Source organism: Enhydra lutris, unplaced genomic scaffold, assembly GCF_002288905.1.
Source record: "Enhydra lutris kenyoni isolate GAN:26980312 unplaced genomic scaffold, ASM228890v2 scaffoldscaffold27, whole genome shotgun sequence".
NCBI lineage: Eukaryota > Metazoa > Chordata > Mammalia > Carnivora > Mustelidae > Enhydra > Enhydra lutris.
Window position 1 is genome coordinate 12119418 of NW_019154111.1, and position 12734 is coordinate 12132151.

At 38.0% G+C, this 12734-nt stretch overlaps 1 protein-coding gene across 3 annotated transcripts in view; it reads left to right on the plus strand.

Annotated features, from left to right (window-relative positions):
• Positions 1-12734, plus strand: part of LOC111151864 (coatomer protein complex subunit gamma 2) — a 115812-nt gene that overhangs the window by 34658 nt on the left and 68420 nt on the right. The gene's annotated exons all lie outside the window — the stretch shown is intronic.

A 12734-nucleotide genomic window follows, 5' to 3' on the forward strand; every position in this document is an offset into this window, starting at 1 on the left:
GCATAAATGTCAACAGAGAAGATAAAATGGAATATTAAAAAAAATATATTCGGTTGAGCTTCCTGCTTCTGTTAATGGTGGAGTAGCTTGTTCATACTAGTCCACTGCAAATACTTCTATCATTAGTACAAAACTTTGCCTTCCATCAAAAGTAGGAAAACCCACCACTGTTTGAAGTACTGGTGAGTGGTGAAAAGTAGGCAAAACTGAAAGGAAGTTGATGTCTGAGAGGCAGAAGCTGTAATAGGTGAGATTTCTATATTTCTGGCTAGTCTCCTGAGATCCTGCAGTTCCCAGATGTGGGATCACAGAAAGCCATAGTATTTACTGGACAAGAGGGGTCAGAATGTAGTTTGAGATTGGAGGAGTGATGAAAACCAGTGGTGGAAATCCTGGAAAGGAGGGAACCACAATTGGGGTAAGCACCACCAAGGCCATTTCAAACTCTGTAAAACTCTGTGGTTTATATACAGTAAAAAATTGATAGAAGTGCAAAGAATTTGGAAAATGTGACTAGTAGTTAAGAGATAAAGCAGTCAACAGATACTGACTCTGATATGCCCTGGACATTGGAATCAGCAGACAAAAACTTGAGCAGATTTATAAAAGATGCTTTTAAGAGTTTAAGTGGGAAATAGTTATAATGGATGAGCAGGGGAAATGAAAGCTATAAAAAGGAACTATAAAGACATTCCAGAGCTTTAAATTCCTTGCCAGTCAGAATTCAACCAGAGAAGCAGAACCTGTAGCAGATAAATATATAAAGAGATTTATTACAAGGAATTGGCATTTGCAGTGGGACCTTGCTGAGCAAGTCCAAGATCTTTAGGGCAGGCTGTTGGGAAGGGAAGATACCACAGGCAGGTTGGAACTCGGGCACAGGGTGAAGCTGCTGTCCACTGGTGGAATTTGTCATCTCACATTTTACTATAAGCAGCAAGATGAAACCAGGTCACACCTTCAACACTTTCCCTGGAAAATTCCCTCCAGTAGAGAGTCAGGTTCATTATCTACAGGTTATACTTCCCTAAAAATGCAGGACACTATTTCACTAAGCTCTCCACTAACCTATAACAAGGATCCACTTTATTCCAGTTTACAATAACTTCTTCCTTCTGTGCTCTTACAGGATCCTCCAAGACTGGATTTTCCCCCTCCCTTCCCCCCTCCCTTCCTTCCCACCTTCCTTCCTTTTTAATTCTAGTATAGTTAGCATACAGTGTTCTGTTAGTTTCAGGTGTACAATATAGTGATTCAAGAATTCCATACATCACCCAGTCCTCATCAGAACAAGTGCACTCCTTAGTCCCCATCACCTATTACCTCACCCCCATCCACCTCCCCTCTGGTAACCATCAGTTTGTTCACTATAGTTAAGAGTCTGTTTCTTTGTTTCTCTCTCTCTTTCCTTTGTTTATTTGTTTTGTTTCTTAAATTCCACATATAAGTGAAATTATTTTTCCGACTTATTTCACTTAGCATTATACTCTTGAGCTCCATCCATGTTGTTGCAAATGGCAAGATTTCATTCTGCCTTATGGCTGAATATGCTCGTGTGTGTGTCTGTGTGTGTATGTGTGTGTATGTACGTACACACACACATACCCAGTCTTCTTTATCCATTGATCTATTGATAAACCCTTGGGCTGCTTCCATAACTTTGGTTACTGTAAATAATGCTGCAATAAACATAGGGGTGCATGTATCCTTTTGAATTAGTGTGTTTTTTTTTTTTTTTTTTATTCTTAGGGTGAATATCATGGGGTATTTTTATTTTTAACCTTGAGAAACCATAAACTCCATATTGTCTTTCATAGTGGTTGCACCAGTTTGCATTCCCACCAAGAGTATGAGTGTACCTTTTTCTCCACATCCTCACCAACACTTGTTGTTTCTCATGTTTTTTATTTTAGTCATTCTGACAGGTGTGAGGTTGTATCTCTGTGGTTTGGGGTTGCATTTCCCTGGTGATGAGTGATAGAGGGTATCTTTTCATGTGTCTTTTGACCATCAGTATTCTTCTTTGGAGAAATGTCTGTTCATGTCTTCTGCCCATTTTTAATTGGATTGTTTTCTGAGTGTTGAGTTTTAGAAGTTCTTTATATATTTTGGATACTAACCCTCCATCAGATATGTCCTCTCCTTGCAAATGACCTCTCCCAATTAGTAGGTTGTCTTTTAGTTTTGTTGATTGTTTCCTTTGCTGAGCAGATGCCTTTCATTCTGATGAAATCCCTAAAGTTCATTTTTGCTTTTGTTTCCCTTGCTTTAGGAGATGTATCTAAAAAGGTACTGTTATAGCCAGTGTCAGAGAAATTACTACCTGTGCTCTCTTCTAGGTTTTTTTATGCTTCCAAGTCTCATATTTAGGTCTTTAATCCATTTTGAGCTTATTTTTGTGTATGGTGAAAGAAACTGGTCCAGTTTCATTCTTTTGCAGGTAGCTGTTCAGTTTTCCCAACACCATTTGTTGAAGAGACTGTCTTTTTCCCATTGCATATTCTTGCTCTTTTTGTAGATTAGTTGACCTTATATTTTTGGGTTTATTTCTGGCCTTTCTATCCTGTTACTTGAATCTGTTAATCTGTTTTTGTGCCATTACCATACTATTTAGATTGCTACAGCTTTGTAGTATAATTAGAAATCTGGAATTTGTGATACCTCCTGTATGGTTTTATTCTTTCTCAAGGTTGCTTTGGCTATTTGGGGTTTTTGTGGTTCCATGCAAATTTTAGGATTGTTTGTTCTAGTTCTGTAAAAAATACTGTTGGTATTTTGTTAGGGATTACATTAAATCTGTAGATCGCTCTGAGTATTATGGACATTTTAACAGTGTTTGTTCTTCTAGTCCATGAGCATGGAATAGCTTGCCATTTGTGTTCTCTTTAATTTCTTTCATTAGTGTTTTATAATTTTCAGAGTATAGGTTTTTCACCTCCTTGGTTAAGTCATTCCTAGGTATTTTATTATTATTGGTGCAGTTGTGAAAGGGATTGCTTTAGTTCCCTTCTGTTTATTATTAGTGTGTAGAAATGCAGTGGGTTTCTGTACATTGACGTTTTTCATCCCGTGACCTTACTGAATTTATCAATTCTAGTAGTTTTTTGGTGGAGTCTTTAGTATATATACTGTACTATATATAGTATATGCAAATAGTGAAAGTTTTATTTCTTCCTTACTAACTTGGATTCCTTTTATTCCTTTTTCTTGTCTGATTGCTGTGGCTAGGACTTCCAGTACTATGTTGGATAAAAGTGGTGAGAGTGGACATCCTTGTCTTGATCCTGATCTTAGGGGAAAGCTTTCTGCTTTTAACCATTGAGTATGTTAGCTGTGGGTTTTTCATTTAAGGCCTTCATTATGTTGATGTATATTCCCTCTAAACCTACTTTGTTGAGGGTTTTTATCATGAATGAATGTTGTACTTTGTCAGATGTTTTTTCTGAAGTGATCATATGGTTTTTATTCTTTTTCCTATTGAAGAGATATATCGCATTGATTGATTTGCAAATATTTAACTACCCTTGCATCCCTGGAATAAATCCCACTTAATTGTGGTGAATGATTTTTTTTTTTAAGGATTGTTGGATTCAATTTTTTAATGTATATATATTTTAAAATATTTATTCATTTATTTTAGAGAGAGAGAGAACATAAGTGTGAGGTGCAGAGGGAGGTGCAGAGAAACTCAAGCAGATTCCGTGCTGAGTATGGAGCACTACACAGGACTCAATTTCACTACCCTGAAATCACCTCTTGAGTTGAAACCAAGAGCGGGATACTTAACTGACTACAGTTACCAAGAGCCCTGATTTGCTAATATTTTGGTGAGGACTTTTGTATCTGTGTTCATCACAGATAGTAGTACTTTTTATTTTTTTTGGTTTTGGTATGGGGGCAATACAGGCCTCATAGTTTTCATTCCTCTTCTATTTTTTGGAATAGTTTGTGAGGAATAGGTATTAATTCTTTAAATGTTGGGTAGAGCCATCTAGTCCTGGACTTTTGTTTGTTGGGAGTTTTTTGGTTATGGATTCAGTTTCATTGCTGGTCATCTGTTTAAGTTTTCTATTTCTACTAGATTCAGTTTTGGGAGGTTATGTTTCTAGAAATTTATTCATTTCTTCTAGGTTGTCCAGTTTGTTGGCATATAGTTTTTCATAATATTCTATTGCAATCCTTTGTATTTCTGTGGTGTTGGTTATTATTTCTCCTTTTTCATTTCTGATTTTTCTGAGTCCTCTCTTTTTTGATGAGTCTAAGGGTTTATCAATTTTGTTGATCTTTTCAAAGAACCAGCTCTGGTTTCATTGATCTCTGTTCTGTTTTTTAGTTTATATATAATTTATTTCTGCTCTAATCTTTATTTCCTTACTTCTACTGGTTTTTTATTTTGTTTTTCTTTTTCTAGCTCCTTTAGGTGTAAGGTTAGGTTGTTTATTTGAGATTTTTCTTGCTTCTTGAGGTAGGCCTGTATTGCTATAAAATTCCCTCTTAGAACTTCTTTTGCTGCATCCCAGAGATTTTGGACTGTTAGGTTTTCATTTTCATTTGTCTCCATGTATTTTATTTCCTCTTTGATTTTTTTGGTTGACCCATTCATTGTTTAGTACCATGTTATTTAACCTCCATGTATTTGTGCTCATTCCAGATTTTTTCTTGTGGTTGATCTCTAGTTACATAGTGTTGTGGTCAGAAAAGATGCATGGAATGACTTCGATCTTTCTGAATTTGTTGAGACTTGTTTTGTGGCCTCATATGTTATCTATTCTGGAGAATGTGCCATGTACACTTGAAAAGAATGTGCATTCTGCTGTCTTAGGATAGAATCCAAGACCAGATTTCTACAAGTGGTCTGTGAACCCTCACAGGCAGTGTTCTTAAAGACCAGATTTTTAATAGCAGTCTGTTTAAGGCAGTTTAGGCTTTTTTCATCATGCTCCCCTGAATTCTACAGCCTCTACTGGCTTCCAGAGACAATTCCACAGTTTCACGTTTTTGTTTACAGTAACACCTCACTGTCAGATACCAAAATCTGTATTCGTTCTTTATTGTTACCGTAACAAATGACCACAAACATAATGGCTATTAAAACATCCATTTATGATCCTGTGGTTCTGTAGGTTAGACAGAAGTCTCATGGGCTAAAATCAGAATGTTAACAGGATGCTGATGCTTACTGGAGGCTTTGGGGGAAGAATTCACTTTTAATCTTATTTACGTTGTTGGCCAAATTCATTTCTTTATGGTTAAAGATCAGTAGGTCTCTATTTCCTTAATGGCTGTCAGCCAGGGGTTGTTGTGTGTCATGTAAGGTAACATATTCACAGGTTCCATGGAAGAAGCCAGGACATCTGGGGTGCCATTCTGCCTGCCACACAGACAGTAACCGAAATGGGTAATTTACTGGATAGACTTAACAGCAGACTAGAGATTGCTAACAAAAGAGTGAAGGAGTTAGTGTATTTGAAGACAGAGTAATAGAAAGTAACTAATTTGAAGAACACAGAAAACAGATGAAAGAAGAATAAATGCTTCAGAGAACTGTGGGATACTGTCAACTGGTATACCACTTGGTGTGTAATTGGAATTCCTGAAGGAGATGTGAGAGACTGGAGCAGAAAAGCTATATGAAGAAATAATGAACGGATTTCCCAATATGCATTCATTCCACCAGTGCAAGGTTTATTTAACAGTCAAAACCCAACATAACATTCCTCATTTAAAGAATAAAGGAGAATAATCTCAATATCGTAATGGATGCAAAAAAAGCACTTGATAAAATTGAGTGACAATTTATGATTAGAAATCTCTTTTCACAGCAAAGAATAGAAGGGAACATCATTATTCTGATAAAGTGCCAAAAAAATCTCCAGTAGACTTTATACTTATTGGTGGCCTATTGAGGATTTCCCCTTGAGATTATAAATGAAACAAGGATGCCTACTAACATTTATATATATGAATATATAAAAATTATTTTAAAGCAGCATTTTACTGGAAGTCATACTTGATGCAATAAATAAAAAAAAAATCTAAGGATTGGAAAGAGGGCATAAAACTGTCTGCTGACAATATGATTGTGTATGTAGAGAATGTAAAATCTATGCATTAGCTGTCGGAATTGATATAACTGATATGTGAATTTATCAAGGTTACTGGATAAGTCAGATTCCAAAATTGATTTTATTTCTATATTCCAGCAACCAATCAGTAAAATAAGATTTTGAGGGGCACCTGTTTGGCTCAATCGGTTAAGTGTCTGACTCTTGATTTAGGCTCAGGTCATGATCTCAGGTTTGTGAGATCACACCCCACATCAGGCTCTGCACTGGGTGTGGAGCCTGCTTAAGATTCTTTTTCCTTCTGCCCCTCCCCTGCCCTACCCTCTCCTTCTTTGTTGCCTTTTCTACATAAAATAAAATAAAATACGTTTTTTAAAAAGACATCTTTATTTGAGAGAGTGTGCGTGCCCATGAACTGAGGGAAGGGCAGAGTGGGGGGTGGGGAGTAGATTCTAGGTTGAGTGAGGGGCCTGATCTGGGGCTCAATCCCAGGATCCTGAGGTCATTAGCTGAGCTGAAACCAAGAGTCAGACGCTCAACCCACTGAGCCACCCAAGTGCCCCAGAATAAAATAAAAATTTGAGGGATGCCTGAGTGGCTCAGGTGGTTGAGCATCTACCTTTTGTTCAGATCATGCTCTCAGGGTCCTGGGGTCCAGCCCTGTGTTGGGCTTTCTGCTCAGCAGGGAGACTGCTTCTCTCTCTGTCTCTCTCTCTCTCTGTTAAATAAATCTTTTTAAAAAAGAAAGTTCACCATAAAAAACAAGTAAAATTGTGAAAAGATGGCACTATTTGTATTGAAATCAAATCCTTAGGAATAAATCTACCCAAAATTGTATACATTTCTACACAAAATTACAAAATGTTCTTGAAGTATAACCTGAATAAATGAAGGGTTAATTCCTCTTCTTCAATTGGAATATTCAATGCTATAAAGATGTCACATCTTCTTACTTTGATCTTTGGATTCAGTGGACCCCCAAGCGGAATCTCAGTTGGCATCTTCTAAATACCAAACAGGAATGCATACATTTGTGCGTCATAAGACAAACCAAGGATACCTCTAGTGCTGCTATTCCGTCCAAATGGAAGGAGTCTGAATGTCTGACAATGTTAGAATGAGAAAATCAGTTGTGGTGTATTCATACAGTCAGTAATGTTCAACAGAAATGTACAGAGTCCTGTTAAATGCAACCACGTGGATAAATGTCACAAAGTCACACAGATACATTCTGTATGGTTCTGTTGGAGTTAGTTTGAGACTCAGTAGGCACAACTGATCTGTAGCCTTAAAAGTTCCTATTTATCTTTAGGGCAGAAAGACAGTTGTGCCTGGGAGGTGGCGTCTAGGGGCTTGAGATACTCATCTTCATCATGGTAGCTTTGCAATAATTCACTTACTCCTGTAGTAGAACAAATTACTGAAAAACTTAACCAGATTGAAAGGATAAATACTTATTTTCCCCTACATAGTTTCTGTAGATTAGGAGTTTGGGAGTGTTAGCTGGTTCCTGCTTGAGATCCTTCATGAGGTTATAATCAAGATGTTGGTCGGGGTTGCAGTCATTGGAAGGCTTGGAGGAGGCTGGAGAATCTGCTTCCAGGGTCACTCACTCACATGACTGGTGCCTTGGTGCAGGCTGTTGGCAGGACATCTGAGTTCCTTGCCGTGTAGACCTCTCTATAGGGCTGTTCAGCATCCTCATGACATTGCAGAAGTCAGTCATTTTTTTGTGACTTAGTCTTTGAAACCACATTTCAACATTTCTGCAATATTGTTTTGGATAAAAAGATCAACTCTCTTTAGTGTGGCTGGGGACTAGAAAAGGGAATGAATACCAGAAACCAAGAATCCCTGGGGGTGTCTCCAAGTTCAGCTACTGTACTAGTATGCTACAGCTGCCATAACAAAATACCCCAGACTAGGCGGCTTAAACAACAGAAATGTATTTGCTCCCAGTTCTGGAAGCCAGGAAATCCAAGATTAGTGTGCCAGTAGGGTTGGTGTCAGGTGAGAACTTTCCTTTGGGTTGCAGACTGCTGCCTTAGCACTGTGCGCTCACGTGATCTTCCTTTGGCACATTTGTGTACGTGCGCGCACACATACACGTAGCGGGCAAGAGCAAGTGGTCTATCGGATCAGGACTCAACCCTTATAACATCATTTAACTTTAATTACTTCCTAGAGGCCCCATCTCTAAATAGAGTCACACTGTGGGTTAGGGCTTGACTATGAATTTGGAGGAGTGAGGGGGACACAGACATTTCGTGTACTTCTGTATTTTTTATAAAATTTAATACAAAGTTAACGCTTTGAGGTGGCTGGTCAGTTCTCAGGCCTATGGAAAGGTTGGATCCTTAGAGTGAGCACATACACATGCAGCACCAGAGGCTAGGTAGAATGCAGTGCAGAGATAAGTGAGCACGCTTTAACACTGAATTTTTTCTTAACGAGGGTAAAGAGAAAATTCTAGAGATTATATGAAAACAAAGATACTTAACCTGTAGTTTTATTTTAGGTTTCTCTGTGGCATTGTATGCAAAGCAGCAATGGAGCAATGTCTTCATGGTGCTGTGGGAAAATAACGGTCAGCCTAGAACACTCTCCCAAACTGTTGTTCATCAGTGGGCCTCAAAGCAAGGTAGTTTTAAGCATAAGGGTTTACCATAAATAGTCTATCAATCACTTTGTAGGAATTATTCATAGATTTACTCCAGCATGAACAATACATGCTCAGAAGGCAGCAGTGGGATTTACGAAGTAAGAATGAACAATGGATTAGTATAAGCATTAGTAATTATAAATATTCTAACTTTTTAAAATTTAATAAAAAGCTCAGATTCCAGAAGACAGCAACATGATAAATAATGGTGCAGCTGGTGGTATTAGGTGGAAATGAAAGCATGCTAAGATTTTGGTTTGGATTTGTTTTGTTTTATTTTGGTGTTTCTGGGGAGGAAGATGTTAATATTTATCTTCTTATATTTATTTATTTAAGCAATCTCTACCCCCAGCATTGAGCTTGCACTCATGATCCTGAGATCCAGCAACCAGGCGCCCCAAGATGTTAATTATCAATGTTAAACTTTGTCAGAAAAACATATGGCTAGTAACTAAGAATATAAATGGAATGTAAGGCTTAAAAAATAAAAACGGAAGCAAGAAAACTTGATCAAGGCTTAGTGAAGAATAATGGAATATATAAATAGAAAACAAATCAGGTGGAGTTCAGTGTAAATGTATTAGTTATCTCTTGCCGTGTGATTAATTAGCACCAAACTTAGCTTATCACAGACATCCTCTCCTAGTTTCTGTGGTCAGGAATCTGGACATGGCTTAGCTTCCAGTTTTGGTGCAGGGTCCTTCAGGAAGTTGCAGTCAAGCTATCAGCCAGAGCTGCTGTCATCTAGATCTGGAGGATCTACTTCCAATTTCCCTCGCATAAATGTGGACAAGCCTCAGTTTCTCCCTGGCCGTTGGCCAGGTGCGTCAGTTTCTTGCTTTGGCAGCCTTTCCGCTGTCTGCTTGAATGTCCTCACAGCATGGCAGTGGCTTTTCCCAAAGCAAGCGAGCAGTAAGAGAGAGGCTCAGGCAGAAAACTACAGTGCCGTATAAGCTAGCTAATCTTTTCTTTCTTTTTTTTTTTTTAATTTTTTAATTTTTAATTTATTTGACAGAGATCAGAAGTAGGCAGAGAGAGAGAGGAAGAAGCAGGCTCCCTGTCGAGCAGAGAGCCCGATGTGGGACTCGATCCCAGGACCTTGAGATCATGACCTGAGCTGAAGGCAGAGGCTTAACCCACTGAGCCACCCAGGCACCCTAAGCTAGTTAATCTTGACAGTGACCTGCCGTCACCGCCGATGTATTCCCTCGGTTACAGAGACCAAGCCTAGTATGTGGGAGGGGACCACATGGCGAAGTGGGTTTTCGAAAGTACAAAGTCTGTGGGACCATCATAGAGGTTGCCTAGCAAGTAAAAATATTTCGAATAAATGTGGGTGGGATTACTGACATTATTTCAGGATTACTTATTATAAGTGTCAGGTCAAGGGGCGCCTGGGTGGCTCATTCGGTTAAGTGTCTGACTTCAACTCAGGTCATGATCTCGGTCCTAGGATTGAGCCCCATGTCGAGCTCCCTGCTCAGCTGTCCCCCCACCCCATGTGCTCTCTCCCTCAATAAAATACATAAATAAATAAAATCTTTAAAGGAGAAAGTATCAGGTCAGGTAAACAAAATAAGAGACCTATTATATAGCCTTTTATAAAAGACACTTCTAGGGCTCCTAGGTGGCTCAATTGGTTAAGCAACTGCCTTTAGCTCAGGTCATGATCCTGGGGTCCCAGGATTGAGTCCCGCTTTGGGCTCTCTGCTCGGCCGGGAGTCTGCTTCTCCCTCTGACCCTCCCCCTTTTCATGTTCACTCTCCCTCTCTCTCATTCTCTTTCTCTCTCAAATAAATAAATAAAATCTTAAAAAATAATAATTAAAAAACAGACACTTTGAACAGTGACAAGGAAAAGTTTAAAATGTATAAAAAATACATGCTTGATAGGCACTAACACTACATACACTGATTGCTTGCCTAGCAATAGTAATACAAGCCAGAACACAAGGAATCGGGATTTAGAGCATTAAAAATGACAAAGTGGGATTTTGTATTTTGACAAAAGGAGTGGTCTAAAAAACAGTATCACGGAAATGACTTTATATAAACAGTTGACCCTCAAACCTCAAATAACAGGTTTGAATTGTGTAGTCCACTTATGTGTGGATAAATATAGTACAGTACCGTAAATGTATTTTCCTTCTGATTTTCTTAACATTTTCTTCTCTCTGGCTTGCTTTATTATAAGAATATAGTATAGAATGCACATAGACATACAAAGTATGTGTGAATCAACTATTTATCATGTCGGTAGGACTTCTAGTTTAATAACAGGTATTTGTGGTCAAGTTTGAGTCCAAAGTTATACATGAATTTTTGATCGCTTAGAGGTTTGGTGCCCCTCATCCCTGCAGTGCTCAGGGACAGTTAAGTACTAACTATACTTAACAACGTTGCTTCACGATATGTCTAGCAAAATCTTAAATATAAGAAAATAAAGGGTTTGGAAGACGACTAATCCCTCATCTCTCATACTGACATATCACTTACATCTGACATACCACTTACAAAAGTAGAAGACTGTAGTCAGTGTCTATATCACTGGTAACAAGACTGACCTCATTTAGAATCTAGATCCAAGAGAGAATATGCAATATTCTTGAAAATTTTTACATAGTATACATATAGGGAAATGCGCAAGACTTAAAGTTGTATGTACATTATATATAATTGCTGTGGAACGCCCATCTAATGACTATATGCTATGTAGTTGTGCAGTTTTGGTGTCCTAGAAATGCTTTATGTCATATTCTTGGTCATACCTACTCCCAGTAGAAGTCACTATTCTGATTTCTATGGTAATAATTTCTTTGCTTTTCTTTAGATTTTTACCCCCTGTGCATGCCTCCATAAATAGTTAGGCTCGGTTTTGTCTTGTTTTGAACATTATGTCAATAGGATCATGCTAGATTTTGTATCTTTTTTTTTTCCACTCAGTATTTTGGTGTAAGATTCATCCTTGTTTTTGCTGAAGCTGTAGTTCATTTTAATTTTCTATTTCCTTGGTTGAATCCTTCCAGGTTCATTTATATTCATTCTTCTATTAATGGGCATCTGGGTTGTTTTCTGTTTTGAGCATTTACTAATGAAACAGCCACAAACAGCATTCCTGTGCTTATACCATGCTACCTCATTACCATAGCTGTCTCTCTCTGTACGTAAGCATTTATTTCTATAGCTTGGTCTCCAGGAATGGAATTGGTAGATCATTGTTAAGACTGTTTTTCAAAGTGATTATACCAATTTACCTTCCAGCCAGTGGGCTGAGATCCCCTGAGGCAAAGACTTGATGTCAAATTTTAAGATTTTTACTAATCAGAGGGGGTGTATTAGATTTTCTTTATTGAGATATAACTCCCTTACCATAAAATGCACCTTTTTGGAATGTGTATATTCAGTGGTCTTTAGTATATTCACAAAGTTGTGTAACCACCACCACTAATTCCAGAATATTTTTATCATCCCAAAAAGAAACCCCCTAGCCCATTAACAGTCACTCCTTAGTCCCCCCTCCTCTCAGCCCCTGGAAAACATAAATCTGCTTCTCGTTTCTCTCGATTTGCCTGTTCTGGACATTTCATATGAATGGGATTATACAATATGTGTGGTCTTCTGTTTCTCGTTTGTTTCACTTATAGTGATGTTTTTAGGGTTCATCTATATTATAGAAGTACCAGTATTTTATTCTTTTTATGGCTAAATAATATTCCATTGGGTAGCTATCCCATATTTTATTTATCCATTTTTCTGTTGATGGACATTTGGGATGTTTCCACTTTTCAGCTATTACGAATAATGCCACTGTGAATAGTCATGAATAGTTTTTTATGTGAGTATGTTTTCCATTCTCTTGGGTCTATACCTAGGAGGAGAATTGCTGGGTCATAATGTAACTCTGTGTTTAACTTTTTGAGAAACTGCCAAACTGTTTTCCAAAATGGATGCATCGTTTTACATTCTTGCCCACAGTGTGTGAAGGTTCCAATTTCTCTGCATCCTCCC